Source organism: Phyllobates terribilis, unplaced genomic scaffold, assembly GCF_046119375.1.
Source record: "Phyllobates terribilis strain yellow unplaced genomic scaffold, ASM4611937v1 Scaffold_4__5_contigs__length_816908805, whole genome shotgun sequence".
Lineage (NCBI taxonomy): Eukaryota > Metazoa > Chordata > Amphibia > Anura > Dendrobatidae > Phyllobates > Phyllobates terribilis.
In genome coordinates this window covers 679,725,583-679,745,165 of record NW_027362764.1, presented here as the reverse complement: position 1 = coordinate 679,745,165, position 19,583 = coordinate 679,725,583, and the positions used below count along the sequence as shown (strand labels likewise).

General features: G+C 46.8%; 1 non-coding gene and 5 pseudogenes across 1 annotated transcript; all 6 read left to right on the top strand.

Annotated features, from left to right (window-relative positions):
- Positions 1-4,027: 4,027 nt before the first annotated feature.
- LOC141269537 (5S ribosomal RNA) lies at positions 4,028-4,147 on the top strand (annotated as a pseudogene).
- A 941-nt stretch (positions 4,148-5,088) lies between these two features.
- On the top strand, positions 5,089-5,207 carry LOC141266252 (5S ribosomal RNA). The gene has a single exon (XR_012320304.1). It is a non-coding gene; the product is annotated as a 5S ribosomal RNA (ribosomal RNA).
- A 619-nt stretch (positions 5,208-5,826) lies between these two features.
- Positions 5,827-5,946, top strand: LOC141269454 (5S ribosomal RNA; annotated as a pseudogene).
- Positions 5,947-6,884: 938 nt separating this feature from the next.
- LOC141268566 (5S ribosomal RNA) lies at positions 6,885-7,003 on the top strand (annotated as a pseudogene).
- Positions 7,004-7,624: 621 nt separating this feature from the next.
- LOC141269588 (5S ribosomal RNA) lies at positions 7,625-7,744 on the top strand (annotated as a pseudogene).
- Positions 7,745-8,684: 940 nt separating this feature from the next.
- On the top strand, positions 8,685-8,793 carry LOC141269382 (5S ribosomal RNA; annotated as a pseudogene).
- The last annotated feature ends 10,790 nt before the right edge of the window (positions 8,794-19,583 follow it).

Here is a 19,583-nt window from a genome sequence, read left to right as displayed (position 1 = left end):
TATAAATTTGCTTTGTAAACCATTTTGATGTGTGGTTGCCCTTATCCACTATTAGTTAAATCAAGAAATAATAATTATTAAAGAAATATAGAAATATATATATGTAGATAATACCTAATTATGTATTATAATTTCCTCAGAATTAAATATATTTTTGTACCTTCACATAAAGAAACATTTTTTTTTTTTTAAACATACAAACATACGAGGCCTCTGTCACATCAATCACACTTAGCAGCTGCTGATTTACTCATCTGTCACCTTCACTCTGACATTCACAGATCTGTTCAACTCAAACATTCCACATATGAAGTTTTAGATATATATATATTTAACCCAAAATTGTTGTATCCCAATTTATTAATGCGCATTGCCATATCAATTGAATATCTTTATATTTCTTTGAATATTCCCCAAGTACATATTATATAATATGAAAGTAAGTCACTGGAATTTCAGACACTTGAAAAAACTCTTGTCTTAGATTCTTTTTTCACTGGCTGCCCGGTCTTAAGTTACATCAGTTGAAAATAGAATGAATGGGATCCTATACTATTAGCACAAAGTTCAAAGGCCGCAGCTGTCACACGTCATGCTGTAAAGCTACTTTAATTTGCACGAACACTTCATGCACAGAAAATATTAGCAACACAAAAGAATTAATAAGTATTACATATATATTATAGTTCAACTAGATATATTGTTATTATTTTAAAATGTTATACACATAAAATCATGCAATTTTTTCACTTCCTGTGTGAATAAAGAAATAAATCCATTTTAGAGTTCTTTGATCAAATCTTGCTTTGGAATGAAAACTCTAAGGAAATATAAGAAAATAAAATTAAATATCAAATTCATACAGAAACAGAATTATTTAAATATCTTATACATATATTGGTTGGTTCTAATGTAATTCAAAATATTGCTACTTAAATTTATATATATGAAGTCCTAATTTATTAATTAATATATATATATATTTTATAAACGTATATATAAATACAATTATTCGCAATCTCTACTTAGACAAGTGTATATATATATATATATATATATATATATATGAAATATTAGAAACTATGTAACTACAATTTTACTGTATGAGATTATAAATAAATATTGAGACATTGTATTACATTTTGATACAACATTATAATTACAGTTTTTCCTTAGCCACTCCCTAAACCAAATCTTCTGTCTCTCTCAAATATCTCCAGGAACGCCCTATTTAGGAAAGACATTTTTCTATCCTTCAAAACCTCAGAGAACTGCCTGTTCTTCTGTCCACATTCCATGACGTCACTGTGAGTTGGTCGTCTCACCTGTCTCTGTCCATCAGTTTCAGCCATTTTCCTTTTTAGAGAATCACAGTTCTGACTGAGAATTAACTCATTATGTGGAGAGATGGATCTTTGCACTGGCTGATATGGCTTATAACATATATGAAATCTTCTGCGTATTTGATAGAGTTCACTATGGGGATGACTCAGTCTAGGAGAGTTTGATATTGGCTTTTGGTAAGATTTTACCTTTCCTGGTTTTATAAATTTAGTTTGATTTATTTTCTTTTCACGATTCTCATGTTTTCTAACAAAATCCAGCATCTGCGCACATTCAAATAATGAATTTTTTGTGATGCCATAACTTGGGAAACTTAATTTAGGAATTTGAATTTTTGTACAAAAGTTGTTATCATATGTTGTACTTTTCCATTTTTGATGAGAGCTTTGTACAACCGTTCAAATATGGACATGAATGTATATGTACATTCCTTCCTTCCAATCCTTAGTTTCTGCAGATCTTTTATGTTGGGAAAATCCTTTGTGACACAATAAATCAAATATCTTAATCTGTCCGAATGATTTTCCCATCCATTAGGAGAGTCATTTTCACAGGGCATTAAATGTAAACGTCTGGACAATGTCACAGGAATCCATATTTTAAATAATTGATTCCTCTCCTCATTGGATAAATCAAACTTATCAGAGAAGCTCTCAAATGTCTCTGAATTTCTACAGGCATGGATTTTGACATCATATTTTGGCATGATTTTGTATAATTTCAGCAAATTTTTCCTCATTTTAATTTGGAGTTGAGCCTGGGTAATTCCAGAATTCTCTGATATTTTTAGTGGCTCTTGTACGTCCGTTCCTCCTACGTCACTCACGTCTCCTCCCACATCACCTAGTATGTCGGTTTCTCGTATGTCAGTCATGTCTCCTCCCATGTCAGGTTTCTGTATGTCCGTCTCTTGGTCAGATCCAGGGTCACCTTCAGTTACAGACACGTGTCTTACTTCTTGTTCATTTTCCACATTACAGTCAGAATCAGTATCACCGTCTGACACTTCTACACTATTTTCCTGCTTAGAAATCTCTAACACAAGACTATGAAAAAAATCTACCAAATGTAGAATATTTCTCAATTTCTGTTTGTGTCTATTTACCAATTTAGAAGTTAACTGTAAATTCTGCAATTCACATTCTTTGTATAAACTGAGCCACAAAACTTCTATGTCATCTCCTACATTACCTTTGAAATTAATATTACTTTGTTTAGCAAAAGAAGAAATTATATCCATATTTTGCTTACCTTAAGATTCCTTGGCTCCTCTTTATCAGCACGTCCTGTCTTCAGTTCATCTGATTCTTTTCCTGTGTGATTCTGTTCCTTGTTAGTACCTCTGCTTCCTGTCTTTCCTCAGTCTGTAGGTCCTTTCTGCTTCTCGTGACAAACTAGTGAATTTACTGACACGTGAACAACAGCTGTTCAACTCGTCAGGACTCCCCCCTTGTTCACGGAAGAAATTCACTTACTTAATTTAAAAAACAAAAAAACAGGACTGGCTGGCTCACCATTGTAAAATAATAATCTTCCTGTATTATTTTTTTCTACTGAGGACTTCTCAAAGTATCATTATCACGATATTCTTATAAAAAAATTTATCTATTTATTCTTGGATTGTCCATTAAAAAGAATCAGATTGCAGCAGGTACATACAATAATTAGTTATAAAGTAATTGTCCATTTGTTCATAATTAGCTTAATTGTTGAGATTCACCCATCTTTCCTTGGATCCTGGCTGGTAAATCATGTCTTTGTCCAGCATGTGTCCAGGCCTACTTGTCATCTGCTTCTCAGCATGAAGATTCTGTGTCTTGTGGGGTGGGCAGAGCAAGAGAGCCCCCCCTTTCTGTACCATGGGCTTTTATAGCCAGTCGTATGGACACCTGTTCTACATATGGTAGTGAACCAAAAATACACACACAAATAGCGCATGTCAACTTGACACGATGGCTGAGGCATAGAACTCATAAAAATGATTATCGATTAACATTCCAAATGAATTTCCATAATTAAACATTTAACAGAGACCGCCTGGGAATGCCAGGTGCTGTAGGCTTTTGCTTTTTCCTTCCTTCCACCAGCAGGGGGCACTCTCTTCTATGCCTTTTTTCCATTCCCTTTCACAAGTGCACACATTCATTCTCTTTTCTTTTTTTCATTTGCTTTCTCTCTTGCGCTATTTCATCTCTGCAAAATACCAGCATCCTTCTGATCACCGTGGGCCTCCAGCATTGTTGATTCTTTACTTTTAATACTAGGCTCCTTTTCACCAGGACCAGAGTCTCCCGGGTGGCTGGAGGCAACCACCGGTAACCCCAAGCAGAAGGCCTTTGCAGGCAACACGACCCTCCCCCCTGAAGAGCAGCTCAAAGTCACTGGCAACCATCTCACCCTCTTCCTTCATTCACCCCTGGACGTCTCGCTCCGCCCCCAAGTTACGGGTCCAGCTTGCTCTTTCTGTCACATTACCGCGATGAAGGGTTTAGCCTGCAGGAGACCCTGCGCCGAGACATTTTTGAAGACACCTGATGCGGCGGGTGAATCACTGCTAAATAAACCACACCTGTAGGGACGGCACAGCCTTTGCATGGACCCCTCGGAGCCCGCCCCGTTACGGCCAGATTGGTCGCCACCAAGCGATTCTGAGAAAGGCTGGCCGGGTCATGGATTAAGCAGCGTCTACAGGCCATACCACCTTGGATACGCCTGATCTCGTCTGATCTCGGAAGCAAAGCATGGCTAGGCTCGGACAGTTCTTGGATGGGATACCTCCTGGGAACAACGGGTGCTGTAGACCATTTTGATGACGTTTTGCCTTACTGCCCAGCTCGGCTAGCATGGAACGGCGCCTTACCGGACACCGACCTTAAGTAACTTAGATGATGGAAGCCCCAAGGCCTCTGAGCCAGTTGGCAGCTAAGTACGCTACCCCGCCGCCTTCACGCAGGCCTGACACCGAGCTCCTTGCCATGGCTAGGAGTGCTTATTGACTCCGCAGCTCGCCGTGTGGAAATGATGGCATTAAAAGAACCCGGTGCCGTGAAGGGGCCAGGCTTTCAGCAGGTGCCCAGGGTAGGCTTTGGATGCCGGCCGCCTAGCGAGGGCCAGCAGAAGTAACATGTTTCTCTGCAAAGAAGCTTGTGTAACCAAGCCAGACGGCTGACAAAGAGCTAACCTCAGTTCAAGGAAGGCAAGGAAGGTGTGGAAGGAATTGGGGAGGGGGGGGTGATTCCTGCTAGGGCCCTGAAATCATAAAACAGGCAGGAGAGTCTGACGCATGGTGACGGAGAGGTTGTAGGGGCAGATAGGGGGTGTTGTCACGTGCGAGCATGTGTGCATGCTGGCTTGTGTGTGAGAGTGCGCTTCCTAGGTGTGGAGCGCTGCAGACAGTCAAAGGGATTGTTCCCTTTCATTAAAAGTTAATCCCTTCCTGCAGGCTATTAGAAAGCAACTAACTGCGCTCTACTCACCCTACCCTGGTCTACCGGTGAGTCTCGCCTCTGCTCCCAGCCTGTGGCATTGGCCGTGAAGCTGACGTTCCGTCGACAGCGCTGCAGCCGATCAGTGAGCTCAGCGGCTCTGAGTGGGGCGTTGTGTCTACAAGACCTTTTAAGGAAGCCAGCAAAAAAATTGAAGAGAAGGGAAAGCACAAAAGGACCTGGTCTTGCTGAGCACTGGAAAGGGCAGCCGGCAGCCAGACTTCAAAGTAGAAAAGCAGCAAGTGAGAGGCTTGTTTTAGCCTACGGCCAAACCACCCTAAACACACCTGATCTCATCTGATCTTGGAAGCTAAGCAGGGTTGGGCCTGGTTAGTACTTGGATGGGAGACCACCTGGGAATACCAGGTGCTGTAGTCATTTGGTTTTTCCTTCCTTCCACCAGCAGGGGGCACTTTCTTCTATGCCTTTTTTCCATTCCCTTTCACAAGTGCACACATTCATTCTCTTTTCTTTTTTCATTTGCTTTCTCTCTTGCGCTATTTAATCTCTGCAAAATACCAGCATCCTTCTGATCACCGTGGGCCTCCAGCATTGTTGCTTCTTTACTTTTAATACTAGGCTCCTTTTCACCAGGACCGGCGTCCCCCGCGTGGCTGGAGGCAACCACCGGTAACCCCAAGCAGAAGACCTTTGCAGGCAACACGACCCTCCCCCCTGAAGAGCAGCTCAAAGTTATTGGCAACCATCTCACCCTCTTCCTTCATTCACCCCTGGACGTCTCGCTCCGCCCCCAGGTTACGGGTCCAGCTTGCACTTTCTGTCACATTACCGCGATGAAGGGTTTAGCCTGCAGGAGACCCTGCGCCGAGACATTTTGAAGACACCTGATGCGGCGGGTGAATCACTGCTAAACAAACCACACCTGTAGGGACGGCACAGCCTTTGCATGGACCCTTCGGAGCCCGCCCCGTCACGGCCAGATTGCTCGCCACCAAGCGATCCTGAGAAAGGCTGGCCGGGCGATGCATCAAGCAGCGTCTACTGGCTATACCACCTTGGATACGCCTTATCTCGTCTGATCTGGAAAGCAAAGCATGGCTGGGCTCAGACAGTACTTGGATGGGAGACCTCCTGGGAACACCAGGTGCTGTAGACTATTTTGATGACGTTTTGCCCTACTGCCCAGCTCGGCTAGCATAGAACGGCGCCTTGCCGGACACCGACCTTAAGTAACTTAGATGATGGAAGCCCCAAGGCCTCTGAGCCAGTTGGCAGGTAAGTACGCTACCACGCAGGCCTGACACCGAGCTCCTTGCCATGGCTAGGAGTGCCTATTGACTCCGCAGCTCGCCGTGTGGAAATGATGGCGTTAAAAGCACCCGGGGCCGTGAAGGGGCCAGGCTTTCAGCAGGTGCCCAGGGAAGGTTTTGGATGCCGGCTGCCTAGCGAGGGCCAGCAGAAGTAACATGTTTCTCTGCAAAGAAGCTTGTGTAACCAAGCCAGACGGCTGCCAAAGAGCTAACCTCAGTGGAAGGAAGGCAAGGAAGGTGCGGAAGGAATTGGGGAGGGGGGGGTGATTCCTGCTAGGGCCCTGAAATCATAAAACAGGCAGGAGAGTCTGACGCATGGTGACGGAGAGGTTGTAGGGGCAGATAGGGGGTGTTGTCACGTGCGAGCACGTGTGCATGCTGGCTTGTTGTGTGAGAGTGCGCTTCCTAGGTGTGGCGTGCTGCAGACAGTCAAAGGGATTGTTCCCTTTCATTAAAAGTTAATCCCCGGCTGCAGGCTATAAGAAAGCAACTAACCGCGCTCTACTCACCCTACCCGGGTCTACCGGTGAGTCTCGCCTCTGCCTCCGGCCTGTGGCATTGGCTGTGAAGCTGATATTCCGTCGACAGCGCTGCAGCTGATCAGTGAGCTCAGCGGCTCTGAGTGGGGCGTTGTGTCTACAAGACCTTTTAAGGAAGCCAGCAAAAAAATTGAAGAGAAGGTAAAGCACAAAAGGACCTGGTCTTGCTGAGCACTGGAAAGGGCAGCCGGCAGCCGGCAGCCAGACGTTACAGTAGAAAAGCAGCAAGTGAGAGGCTTGTCTCTGCTTACGGCCACACCACCCTGAACACGCTTGATCTCATCTGATCTTGGAAGCTAAGCAGGGTCAGGCCTGGTTAGTACTTGGAATGAAGACCACCTGGGAATACCAGGTGCTGTAGGCTTTTACTTTTTCTTTCCTTCCACCAGCAGGGGGTACTCTCTTCTATGCCTTTTTTCCATTCCCTTTCACAAGTGCACACATTCATTCTCTTTTCTTTTTTTCATTTGCTTTCTCTCTTGCGCTATTTCATCTCTGCAAAATACCAGCATCCTTCTGATCACTGTGGGCCTCCAGCATTGTTGCTTCTTTACTTTTAATACTAGGCTCCATTTCACCAGGACCAGCGTCTCCCGCGTGGCTGGAGGCAACCACCGGTAACCCCAAGCAGAAGACCTTTGCAGGCAACACGACCCTCCCCCCTGAGGAGCAGCTCAATGTCAGTGGCAACCATCTCACCCTCTTCCTTCATTCACCCCTGGACGTCTCGCTCCGCCCGAATGTTACGGGTCCAGCTTGCTCTTTCTGTCACATTACCGCGATGAAGGGTTTAGCCTGCAGGAGACCCTGCGCCGAGACATTTTTGAAGACACCTGATGCGGCGGGTGAATCACTGCTAAACAAACCACACCTGTAGGGATGGCACAGCCTTTGCATGGACCCTTCGGAGCCCGCCCCGTCACGGCCAGATTGCTCGCCACCAAGCGATCCTGAGAAAGGCTGGCCGGGCGATGGATCAAGCAGCATTTACTGGCCATACCACCTTGGATACGCCTGATCTTGTCTGATCTTGGAAGCAAAGCAGGGCAGGGCTTGGACAGTATTTGGATGGGAGACCTCCTGGGAACACCGGGTGCTGTAGACCATTTTGATGACGTTTTGCCCTACTGCCCAGCTCGGCTAGCATGGAACGGCGCCTTGCCGGACACCGACCTTAAGTAACTTAGATGATGGAAGCCCCGAGGCCTCTGAGCCAGTTGGCAGCTAAGTACACTACCCCGCCGCCTTCACGCAGGCCTGAAACCGAGGTCCTTGCCACGGCTAGGAGTGCTTATTGACTCCGCAGCTCGCCGTGTGGAAATGATGGCGTTAAAAGCACCCGGGGCCGTGAAGGGGCCAGGCTTTCAGCAGGTGCCCAGGGAAGGTTTTGGATGCCGGTCGCCTAGCGAGGGCCAGCAGAAGTAACATGTTTCTCTGCAAAGAAGCTTGTGTAACCAAGCCAGACGGCTGACAAAGAGCTAACCTCAGGGCAAGGAAGGCAAGGAAGGTGCGGAAGGAATTGGGGAGGGGGGGGTGATTCCTGCTAGGGTCCTGAAATCATAAAACAGGCAGGAGAGTCTGACGCATGTGACGGAGAGGTTGTAGAGGCAGATAGGGGGTGTTGTCACGTGCGAGCACGTGTGCATGCTGGCTTGTGTGTGAGAGTGCGCTACCTAGGTGTGGCGCGCTGCAGACAGTCAAAGGGATTGTTCCCTTTCATTAAAAGTTAATCCCCGGCTGCAGGCTATAAGAAAGCAACTAACCGCGCTCTACTCATCCTACCCGGGTCTACCGGTGAGTCTCGCCTCTGCCTCCAGCCTGTGGCATTGGCCGTGAAGCTGACGTTCCGTTGACAGCGCTGCAGACGATCAGTGAGCTCAGCGGCTCTGAGTGGGACATTGTGTCTACAAGACCTTTTAAGGAAGCCAGCAAAAAAATTGAAGAGAAGGGAAAGCACAAAAGGACCTGGTCTTGCTGAGCACTGGAAAGGGCAGCCGGCAGCCAGACTTCAAAGCAGAAAAGCAGCAAGTGAGAGGCTTGTGTCTGCCTACGGCTACACCACCCTGAACACATCTGATCTCAGAAGCTAAGCAGGGTCAGGCCTGGTTAGTACTTGGATGGGAGACCACCTGGGAATACCAGGTGCTTTAGGCTTTTGCTTTTTCATTCCTTCCACCAGCAGGGGGCTCTCTCTTCTATGCCTTTTTTCCATTCCCTTTCACAAGTGCACACATTCATTCTCTTTTCTTTTTTTCATTTGCTTTCTCTCTTGCGCTATTTCATCTCTGCAAAATACCAGCATACTTCTGATCACCGTGGGCCTCCAGCATTGTTGCTTATTTACTTTTAATACTAGGCTCCTTTTCACCAGGACCAGCGTCTCCCGCGTGGCTGGAGGCAACCACCGTTAACCCCAAGCAGAAGACCTTTGCAGGCAACACGACCCTCCCCCCTGAAGAGCAGCTCAAAGTCACTGGCAACCATCTCACCCTCTTCCTTCATTCACCCCTGGACGTCTCGCTCCGCCCCCAAGTTACGGGTCCAGCTTGCTCTTTCTGTCACATTACCGCGATGAAGGGTTTAGCCTGCAGGAGACCCTGCGCCGAGACATTTTTGAAGACACCTCATGTGGCAGGTGAATCACTGCTAAACAAACCACACCTGTAGGGATGGCACAGCCTTTGCATGGACCCTTCGGAGCCTGCCCCGTCACGGCCAGATTGCTCGCCACCAAGCGTGTTACAACTCTCCTGTTAGGTTTTTTTAGTTTGCTGGTCACATGACCATTTTGCCTATTTAATCCGGCTCCGCCCTCCTGGCTTTGCTGGACTTCATTTGTATTTACTACTGTTGAGCTAGCTTGTTGCTCTGTTGCCGTTCTCTGTTAGTTTTGCTAGGTCTTCTGACCCCTATGCCTTTTTGTTGTGTGTTTGTCTTTGACTGCTACTATTTCTGCTAGGAGGTGTCCAACTTTTCCCAGTCCCTAGATCTTGTAGGGATCCCTCCCTCACATCTATAGGTCTGCGTTCAGACTAGCCGAGGACTTTAGCGGGTCTGATCGCAGGATCAGGTTCCCCGTTACATCGTAGGGATCTAGTTTAGTTCTATTGTAGGGATAGATCTCCTTTCTTTCCTTAGTCTCTGTAGCAGATCATAACAGTAATTCCAGCCATAAAAAAAAAAAAAAATTTTCTCTAAGGAAAGACCTCCAGTTTTCCATCATGGTCTCGGTGCAAGATTTGGCTCAACGCTTGCAGGGACTCTCTCTGGAGGTGACCAAGCTCCAACAACACGTGAGTAGCTGTTCTGGAGCGCATTTTGTGGAACCTAAGGTACGTCTGCCTGATCTATTTTTTGGCGAACATCAAGATTTTTTTTCTTTTAAAAATGCTTGTCTATTATATTTTCGTTTGAGACCCGGATCCTCTGGTGATGAATCACAGCGCATAGGGATCATAATGTCACTTTTGTGCAAAGATCCTCAGGGATGGGCCTTCTCTCTCCAACCTAGTGATCCGTGCTTTAGATCAGTGGATAGTTTTTTTTCTGCTTTGGGTTTGTTGTACGATGATCCTGATCGTGTCTCATCTGCTGAGTCTGAATTAAGACGTTTGAGGCAGGGATCAGGTAATGTGGAAAAATATTGTTCTCACTTCCGTCGGTGGTCTGCCCAGGTGGGGTGGAACGATTCTGCTTTGAAAAGCTTGTTTCTTGCAGGGCTATGTGAAAGGGTAAAGGATTTACTGATTGCTTATCCCACACCTGGAAACTTGCAGGAGGCAATGCAATTAGCTATACGGGTGGACAGGAGACTGCGTGAAAGGGTTAATGAGAGCAAATCCTCTGCTATGTCAGCTTCGAGTCCTGAGAGGTTCTGTGCTGACAATGGAGAGCCGATGGAAATTGGGGCGATGGCACCCCGCTCTCAGGAAAAAGATCGCCGACTTTCTGAAGGCTTGTGTTTCTATTGCGGAAATTCTGGTCATTTTATTAAGAGCTGTGTGCTTCGTAAGAAGAAAGAAAAAAAAATGGTCAGTCATGCTCGTATTGCCTGTTTAAATTCTAAGGGAGTATTCCTATCTGCCACTACTGCTGCTCAGGATGAATTAATTGAATTTCGGGTATTTGTGGATTGTGGATCTACTCTGAATGTGATTGATGGGGGATTCTTGTAAAAACTTAGATTAGAACCTAAAACTTTGTCATCCCCTATTGCTGTGGTTTCTGTCGATGGCTCTCCCTTGAAGAGTGTTACTCACAAGGTCTGTGAATTTCCCCTCACTATTAATGGTATTCATCAAGAGAATTTGGATTTGGTGGTATTGGATAATTTGCCTTCTCCAGTAATATTGGGGTTACCCTGGTTAAAATTGCACAATCCTGTACTGGATTGGTCTACCAATGAAATTAAGTCCTGGAGCCCTAAGTGTTATGACAAGTGTTGTAACGGGCACATTGCTGCTGTGGATAGAGGGGAATTGCCTGTACCTATTCAGGATTTTTGGAGAGTTTTTTCTGAGGAGGAGTCGCAGGTTTTGCCTCCCCATAGAGACTATGATTGTACCATTGAATTTGTCCCTGGCGCGACTCTTCCTAAGAGTCGTTTATTTAATCTTACTATTCCTGAAAGAAAGGCTTTGGAAGAATACATACAGACAAGCTTGGCCGCCGGTCACATTAGGCCTTCCAAGTCTCCTGTGGCTGTTGGATTTTTTTTTGTAAAAAAAAAAGATGGCGGTTTACGTCCTTGTCTGGACTTTCGTGAGATTAATAAAATTTACTGTAAGCAATCCTTACCCACTGCCATTGATTCCTGATTTATTTAACCAGTTAGTGGGGGCCAAGTGGTTCTCTAAAATTGATCTCCGGGGGGCATACAATTTGTTGCGCATGAAGGAGGGTGATGAATGGAACACTGCTTTTAACACTCCTGTGGGTCATTTTGAGAATCTGGTCATGCCTTTTGGTCTCACTAATGCTCCAGCATTTTTTCAGAATCTTATTAATGATATCCTTAGACCTTTAATCGGCAAAAATGTGGTTGTGTATTTGGATGACATTTTGATTTATTCGCCGGATCTGGAGTCTCATTGGCGGAGCGTACGTGAGGTATTACAGTTATTAATGGACAATTCGCTTTTTGCTAAGCTGGAGAAATGTGAGTTCGCTGTACAGAGAATTAGTTTTTTGGGCTTCATTATCTCCAGTGAAGGTTTTGAGATGGACCCGGTTAAAGTTCAAGCTGTGCAGGAATGGCCTAGGCCTATTGGTTTGAAATCGATACAGAGGTTTTTGAGTTTCGCCAATTATTACAGAAAATTCATAAAAATTTTTTCTATTATTGTCAAACCGCTGACCGATCTCACCAGGAAAGGTGCTAATGCGGTTCAGTGGACTTCTGAGGCCATTGAAGCTTTTGTGTTTCTAAAGGAGAGGTTCACCTCTGCTCCCATCCTTATGCAGCCTGATGTGACTAAGCCGTTTTTGGTTGAGGTTGATGCTTCTTCGGTGGGGGTTGGTGCAGTGTTGTCTCAGGAAAACAAGGATGGAGTACATCCCTGTGCCTTTTTTTCAAAAAAATTTTCCGAGACTGAACTTAATTACGATATTGATAATCGGGAATTGCTGGCGATTAAACTCGCATTTGAACACTGGCGTCATCTCTTGGAAAGTGCTGAATTTCCCATTCAGGTTTTCACTGATCATAAAAATCTGATCTATCTTGATGCTGCCAAGCGCTTGAATGCCCATCAGGCTAGGTGGGCACTTTTTTTCTCGCGGTTTAATTTTTCCGTTACTTACATCCCGGGTACCAAGAATGTTAAAGCGGATGCTTTGTCTCGCAGCTTTTCTCCCATGGTCGGTGTTGAGGAGGAAGAGGAGACCATTTTACAAGAATATGTTGTGATTGCTGCTTTGGACTCCGTTTTGGAGGATGAGATTCTTAAAGCACAGGAGAATGCCCCATCTAACACTTCCCATGGGAGGTTGTTTGTGCCTAGGACCTTTAGGAGAGATTTGTTTGTTAAGTGTCATGAGTCTCGGTTGGCAGGTCATCCAGGAATTTCTGAGACCAAGAGACTTGTGGGTTGCAGTTTTTGGTGGCCTGGATGGCAGAAGGAAGTCATTAAGTGGGTGCGCCAATGTACTGTGTGTGCAAGATCCAAGTCTTTGCATGCTCCTGCTGCGGGGTTGCTTTGTCCTCTGGAGGTTCCTAGTGCACCTTGGACACATCTGGCTATGGACTTTATTACTGACCTTCCTCCCTCTGAAGGTTTCACGGTCATCTGGGTGGTCGTGGACCGTTTTAGCAAGATGTGTCACTTGGTTCCCTTCATCAAACTGCCTTGCGCTAAGACACTCGCTAAGGCCTTTGTCAAGGAGATTGTCAGACTACATGGTGTTCCTACTGACATTATTTCTGATAGGGGACCTCAGTTCGTGGCTCGTTTTTGGCGTGCCTTTTGTGACAGGTTGGGAGTTCATTTGTCGTTTTCATCCGGATATTATCCGGAGTCTAATGGCCAGACAGAAAGGAAGAACCAGGATGTTGAGCAGTTCTTGCATTGTTTTGTGGCAGACAATCAAGAGGGGTGGTCTGAGTTTCTGCCACTTGCTGAATTTGCTCTTAACAACCATACATCCTCTTCTGCTGGGTGTTCGCCTTTTTTTTGTTGTTCTGGGAGACTTCCGTCTTTTCGGTCATTTTCTAAATTGGTTTCGGCTGTGCCTGAGGAGGAGAGTTTTTCCGGTGATTTGGAGAGAGTTTGGACGGATGTGCGTGGTAATTAGTGTTGAGCCACCCCCGTAGTGTTCGAGTTCGGTTCGGTTCGTCGAACACCCGTGTGTTCGCCGAACTGTTCGTCGAACTGTTCGTCGAACACCTTCGAACACCGTTAAAACCAATGGCAGGCAAACAAAAACACATAGAAACACATAGAAAACACCTTCAAAGGTGTCCAAAAGCTGACAAACTGCTCAGAAGACACAACTAACACATGGAAAAGTGACAAGTACATATAGTCATGCGAAAAGAAAAGAGGTGGAGGAGTAAAAGGAGGGGGAGACACAGATATAGGCATGTCATGCCCTTCTAAAATCCAAAAAGTGAGAAGCCGAGACGGCCAGTCCGCTCCTGCCCGTGCCACCTCCGTGTCGCCGGGTTTGTGCCAGAGCCGCGGTGAACCCTGACGGCCAGCCCCCCTCTCCCAATACTGGTGCCTGTCCGCTGGTGGGTCGAGAGAGCCCCCCTGTGGTGGAGGCAGCTCTAAGCTTTTTAATTTAAATTGTCCCTCTAATTTGAATGAATACACTTTAAATCCATTTACAAGGATCTATTGGAGGGCAAGTCTCATGCCAGCAGCCGCGTAATTCCAGCTCCAGTAGCGTCCACTAAAGCTGCTGCAGTTAAAAAGCTTTTATAAGGATCGAGCTCGGCTGTCCACCGCAAGGCATCCTAGTGCCAGTCCCAGCCCCTATGCCTTGGGGTGCCTCCTGATGCTCTTCACTAAGTATCCCGTGGTCCCGAAGCATTTCCTTTGAAAAAATTAAGTGTCCAAACTACAGGTGGTGTAGCTTGCTTAACAGCCGGGATAATCCGCTGACTAGCAGACACTGCTACTAGGCACAAAGTATTTCCTGGGCTAGATGCAGTTAAAAATTTGTAAGTAGATACTCTCGTTGGATGCTGAGAAAGCATTCCATAGAGTCTCCTGGCACGCCATATATGATTCTCTTAAAAAGCTTGGGGTAGGGGTCTAGGGGACCCTTTTATAGCCAATATCACGGCCCTGTATCACAATACGTCACCTAGGCTGAAGATAAATGGAACTGTAGCACCGAGGGCTCGGTTGCTACAGACGTATTGCACCTCACCCAGAGGTGTGATATCTCACTCTCAGATAAGGATGGAGTGTGGATCAGGACCCGACACCTGCATGCATTACACCACATTGCCGTGGGGCAGGGCGACCAATATGCCCCTGAGATGGGCACGACAGTCCCTGTCCCTGGCTGGAGTGGGGGGAGGGAACACTGAGGAAGGGGAACCCTGCAGTGCAGGAGCAGGGAGGAAGCAGTTCCTGGGTGCATTGAGAAGGGAGTATAAAAGGTGGGCACCATCTTAGTTCAGTGCAGAGAAGTCTGAGCAGAAGTGGCAGGGAGCAGGGGCTCTGCATGAGCTCTGCTCCGGAGGCGGGCCTAGTAACAGAGGCCCAGGCCTGCAAGAGGGAGAAGGAAGGAAGAGGAGCGGAGAAGGCTCCAGGAACGAGGAATGAAGGGATCCCAGGGGTGCGGACGGGCGAGTCGCCACCGCACGCCCGAATCCACCTGCGTGGAGGGGTCAGGCCAAAGGGGGAGACCGGTCCCCGAACTAGTGGAGGCAGGAAACGACCCTCAGCTAGAAACCGGAGGCTCTGACATTTTATGTGGCGCAGCCCCTTGCTCCACCCGCTAGGAAGGCACCACATAGGGTCAGGGAAACTGGCGCCAAGTTTACCAAGAGGAGGCCCGAGGCAGCCGGACAGAAGTGTTGGTAAGAAAGGCCAGACAAAGGACACACAAAGGGGGTCCTGTGAAGCGCTCCAAAGTTATCTGGGAGTTGTCTGAGCCTCTCACCTGGTGAGCACAGTACGACGTGGGCAGCCGTTACCTGCAGACGTGGTCTGGATAATAAGAACTGTGAGTAAAGGCCCTGAACTGCATCACTGACTCCGTGTCGTTACTGCTGCTGCCCTGCACCATCACCCCCATCCTCCGCATACACTGCCCTGAGGCTATACTCCTCCCGTGGGGAGTTATGCTACGCTCTGCTGCACCCACAACACCAGCCTTTGCGGTCTGCCCTGTAGCGGCGGTTCACTCTGACCGCAATCCACGGGTGGCGTAGTCGGACATTTAAACATCAAAACCACATAAATAGTTCCGCCACTGGTTTGACCTCCCTGAGCCATGGAACCGGATCGCCGCCACGAAGACTACAACCACCAGCATCCACCAAAAAGGGTCCGGCTCCGGGTGTCCCAAGGCCCAGGGGGTGCGTCAGAACATTTTCATCACCTTTCACAATCACCAATGGGACAAGGCAGGGATGTCCTCTGTCCCCTCTCTTATACATCCTAGTGACGGAGCACCTGCTCTCATCAATTCGCCATAACCCCAATATTAGGTGGATTGAGGTGGGAGGCACCGAGTACAAGTGCTCTCTATTTGCTGATGATGTCCTAGTATATATCACTCAATCACATATATCCATCCCTGCTGTTATGGCTGAAATAGATCACTTTGTTACATGGTAAAATTTTAAAATCAATGCAGCGAAGTCTGAGGCCCTCGATGTCTCCCTCCCTAAATCCATATAGGATTCCATCCAGTCCAACTTTCCCTTTGCCTGGCCCTCACAGGGTATCAAATACTTAGGAATTCCTATTCATAGAGACCTCTCCCATCTATGTTATCTTAATTTTGGGCCCTTTATTGAACAATTCCATACAGACCACGGTTGGCAAGTTAGAACTGTAAGATTCACTACGTGAACCACTGGTGTTTTGTGGAAAAGCACATGTACACCGCGTTTCAAATTATTATGCAAAAAGTGTTTAGGAGTGATAAGGGAAGAATTTGTTTGTTTGTCAGTTAAACTCATTGATGGTGATGTGTGTCAGGGCTCTTTATATCACTGTAAGCAATTGCAGACACCTGTGCTAATTAGTTTGGCAGGTGTGTCCAATGAAAGGCAAGACTACTTAAGAAGGCTCTCTCACATTATTAAGCAGCCTACATTTTCTGCCAAAATGGGAAAGAAAAAGGATGTGTCGGCTGCTGAGAAGCAACAAATTGTGGAGTGTTTAGGTCAAGGCATGACTACAATCAACATTGTGCGATGATCAGGATGAAGTGTCTTGGCAATCAAGAAGTATGTAGCTGATTCACAGTACACACGTGTGCGTGCTGATAAGGGCAAATTGAGGACTCTTTCCTACAGGCAATTACGTCAGGTTGAAAGAGCAGCGGCAAAAAAGCCTTGTCATAGCAGCAGACAAGTTTTTGAAGCTGCTTGTGCCTCCAACGTCCCCCGAACAACAAGATGCAGGGTCCTTCAGAGGTTTGCAGCTGTGCATACGCCATCCTGTCGACCTCCTCTATCCACTTCACACAAGCAGAAACGGCTCCAGTGGGCCAAACATTACATGAAGACTGATTTCAAAACTGTTTTGTTCACGGATGAGTGCCGTGCAGCGCTCGATGGTCCAGATGAATGGAGTGGAGGATGGCTGGTTGATGGACACCCCACGCAAACACGGCTACAGCGCCAACAAGGAGGAGGTGGAGTAATGTTTTGGGCTGGAATCATGGGGAGAGAGATTGTCGGCCCCTTTAGGATCCCTGAAGGCGCTAAAGATGAACTCCATAATGTATGTGGATTTTCTCAAACAGCACTTCCTGCCATGGTTCAAGAAGAAGAACCGTGTATTTCACAGCAAGATCATTTTTCTGCATGATAATGCACCATCTCATGCTGCACATAAAACATCTGCATCTCTGGCTGATATGGGCATAAAAGGGGACAAACTTATGGTGTGACCCCCATGCTCCCCTGACCTCTACCCCATTCAGAACCTTTGGAGCATCATTAAAAGGAGTGTCTATGATGGCGGGAGGCAGTTCACATCTAAGCAACAGCTCTGGGAGGGTATTCTGTCCTCATGCAAAACAATTGAAGCAGAAACCATCCAAAACCTGACAAATTCAATGGACGAGAGAGTTCAGAAGCTCCTTTCGAACAAGGGGTCCTATGTGAAAATGTAACATCACCTAGAATAAAGTTTTGAGTTGAAAACTGTTTGATTTCAGTTTCTAACAACCTGCTAATGCTTATAATTTCAAAAATGACCATTTTTTTGGTCTTTATTAAAATGAAAAGGTTGATCGAAAAGTTTGGGGGATCTAAGAGTGTGGCAACCCAGTAGTCATGATTACTTCGAATTCTGACAATATGAGGGTCATGCTGCAGGTAGTGCAGCAAGAAGGCACTTATGTGTCTTGCGCATCTCGGAGCCCCAAAATTATTTTCCGGGCTAGATGCAGCTAAAAATTATTTTTAATTTTAAATCTGGTGAAGCTTATTATAGATGGCCTAATAGGATCAGTGCTGCACACTGCTACAAAGCCCAAATTATTTTCCAGTCAAGATACAGATAAACATGATTAGTAATTTGAAAGCTTAAAACGGTTGGTAGGGTGATTTTAACCAATCATCAAGCTTTTACTCTCCCCAGGATGACACAGGGGTAGAAAAGTCGTTTCGGATCCATGATTTGTTCATCTTTATGAACGTGAGTCTGTCTACATTATCAGTGGAGAGCCGCGTGCGCTTATCTGTCAGCACACCACCAGCAGCGCTGAACACACGTTCAGACAGAACGCTGGCTGCGGGGCATGACAAGATCTCCAAGGCGTAAGTGGCTAGCTCCGGCCATTTATCCAGATTGGAAGCCCAAAAAGAGCAAGGGTCCAGTGACACAGTCGTGGCTTCAATGTTTACTTGGAGATACTCCTGTACCATCGTCTCTAGGCGTTGACTATGTGTCAGACTTCTTGTCTCCTGTGGCCTTGCAAAGGATGTTCTAAAAAAGTGGTGAAATGATTCCGCAAAATTGATGTTACCAGCAGATACTGTGGTTCTGTTACGGTTTGAGTGCTGAACACTTGACGGTCCCACGGTTGGCAAGTTGGAACTGTGAGATTCACTACGTGCACCACTGGTATTTTGTGGAAAAGCACATGTAAGATTCTGCAACAGTCTCTGCTGATACTCCTGCATGCGTGCATCCCTTTCTATGGCAGGAATAATTTCTGCAAATTTACTTTTGTACCGGGGATCTAACAGTGTGGCAACCCAGTAGTCAGGATTATTTCTAATTCTCACAATTCGAGGGTCATGTTGCAGGTAGTGCAGCAAGAAGGCACTCATGTGTGTTGCGCATCCAGGAGCACCAAGTCCCTGTTGTGTTGGTGGCGAGGTAACAATCATGCTTCCTTCATCTGTCCTCTCCCCCCAACCTCGCACAACAGAAATGTGATCAAGGTCTCCCTCATCTGATGAGTCTTCCATCAGTTCGTCCTCCACTTCTTCCTGGGCTCCTGCACCTTCCTCACTAGTTTGGCTGCTACCATGCGCCCTGGTAAAATCATCTCCCCACCCTCACATGCCTGCCGACCTGGTGCTGCCGACCGTCTGGACCTTGCAGATGTTAGCCCTTCCGCATACAACTCCTTCTCCTCTACTTCCTCCAACTCCTCTTGTGCCACCACCTGACTCCGAATTCTGTTTAACATGTGCTCCAGCATGTAAATCAACGGAATAGTCATGCTGATAATGGCATCGTCAGCACTAAACATCTTCGTCGCCATTTCAAAACTGTGCAGAAGGGTGCATAGGTCCCTGATCTGAGACCACTCCTCCAGCGTGATTTGCCCCACCTCTGAATCTCGTTGGCCCAGGCTATACGTCAGAACGTATTGCACCAGGGCTTGTCGGTGCTGCCACAGTCGCTGCAACATGTGCAGAGTTGAATTCCACCGGGTAGGCACATCGCATTTTAGCCGGTGAAGTGGCAGGCCCAACGACTTCTGTAGAGATGTAAGTCGCTGAGCTGCGGGATGCGAACGGCGGAAGTGAGCACACAGCGACCGTGCCCTCTGCAGAAGGCCATCTAGTCTGGGATAGTGGGCTAAAAATTGCTGGACAACCAGGTTCAACACGTGAGCCATACAAGGCACGTGTGTGACATTGCCCCGGCGAAGGGCCGCACCCAGGTTTGCAGCATTGTCGCACACGGCCTTCCCTGGTTTCAGGTCCAGTGGAGACAACCATTCATGAAATTGGTTCTCCAGAGCTGACCACAACTCCTCAGCTGTGTGACTCACATTTCCCAGACATTTCA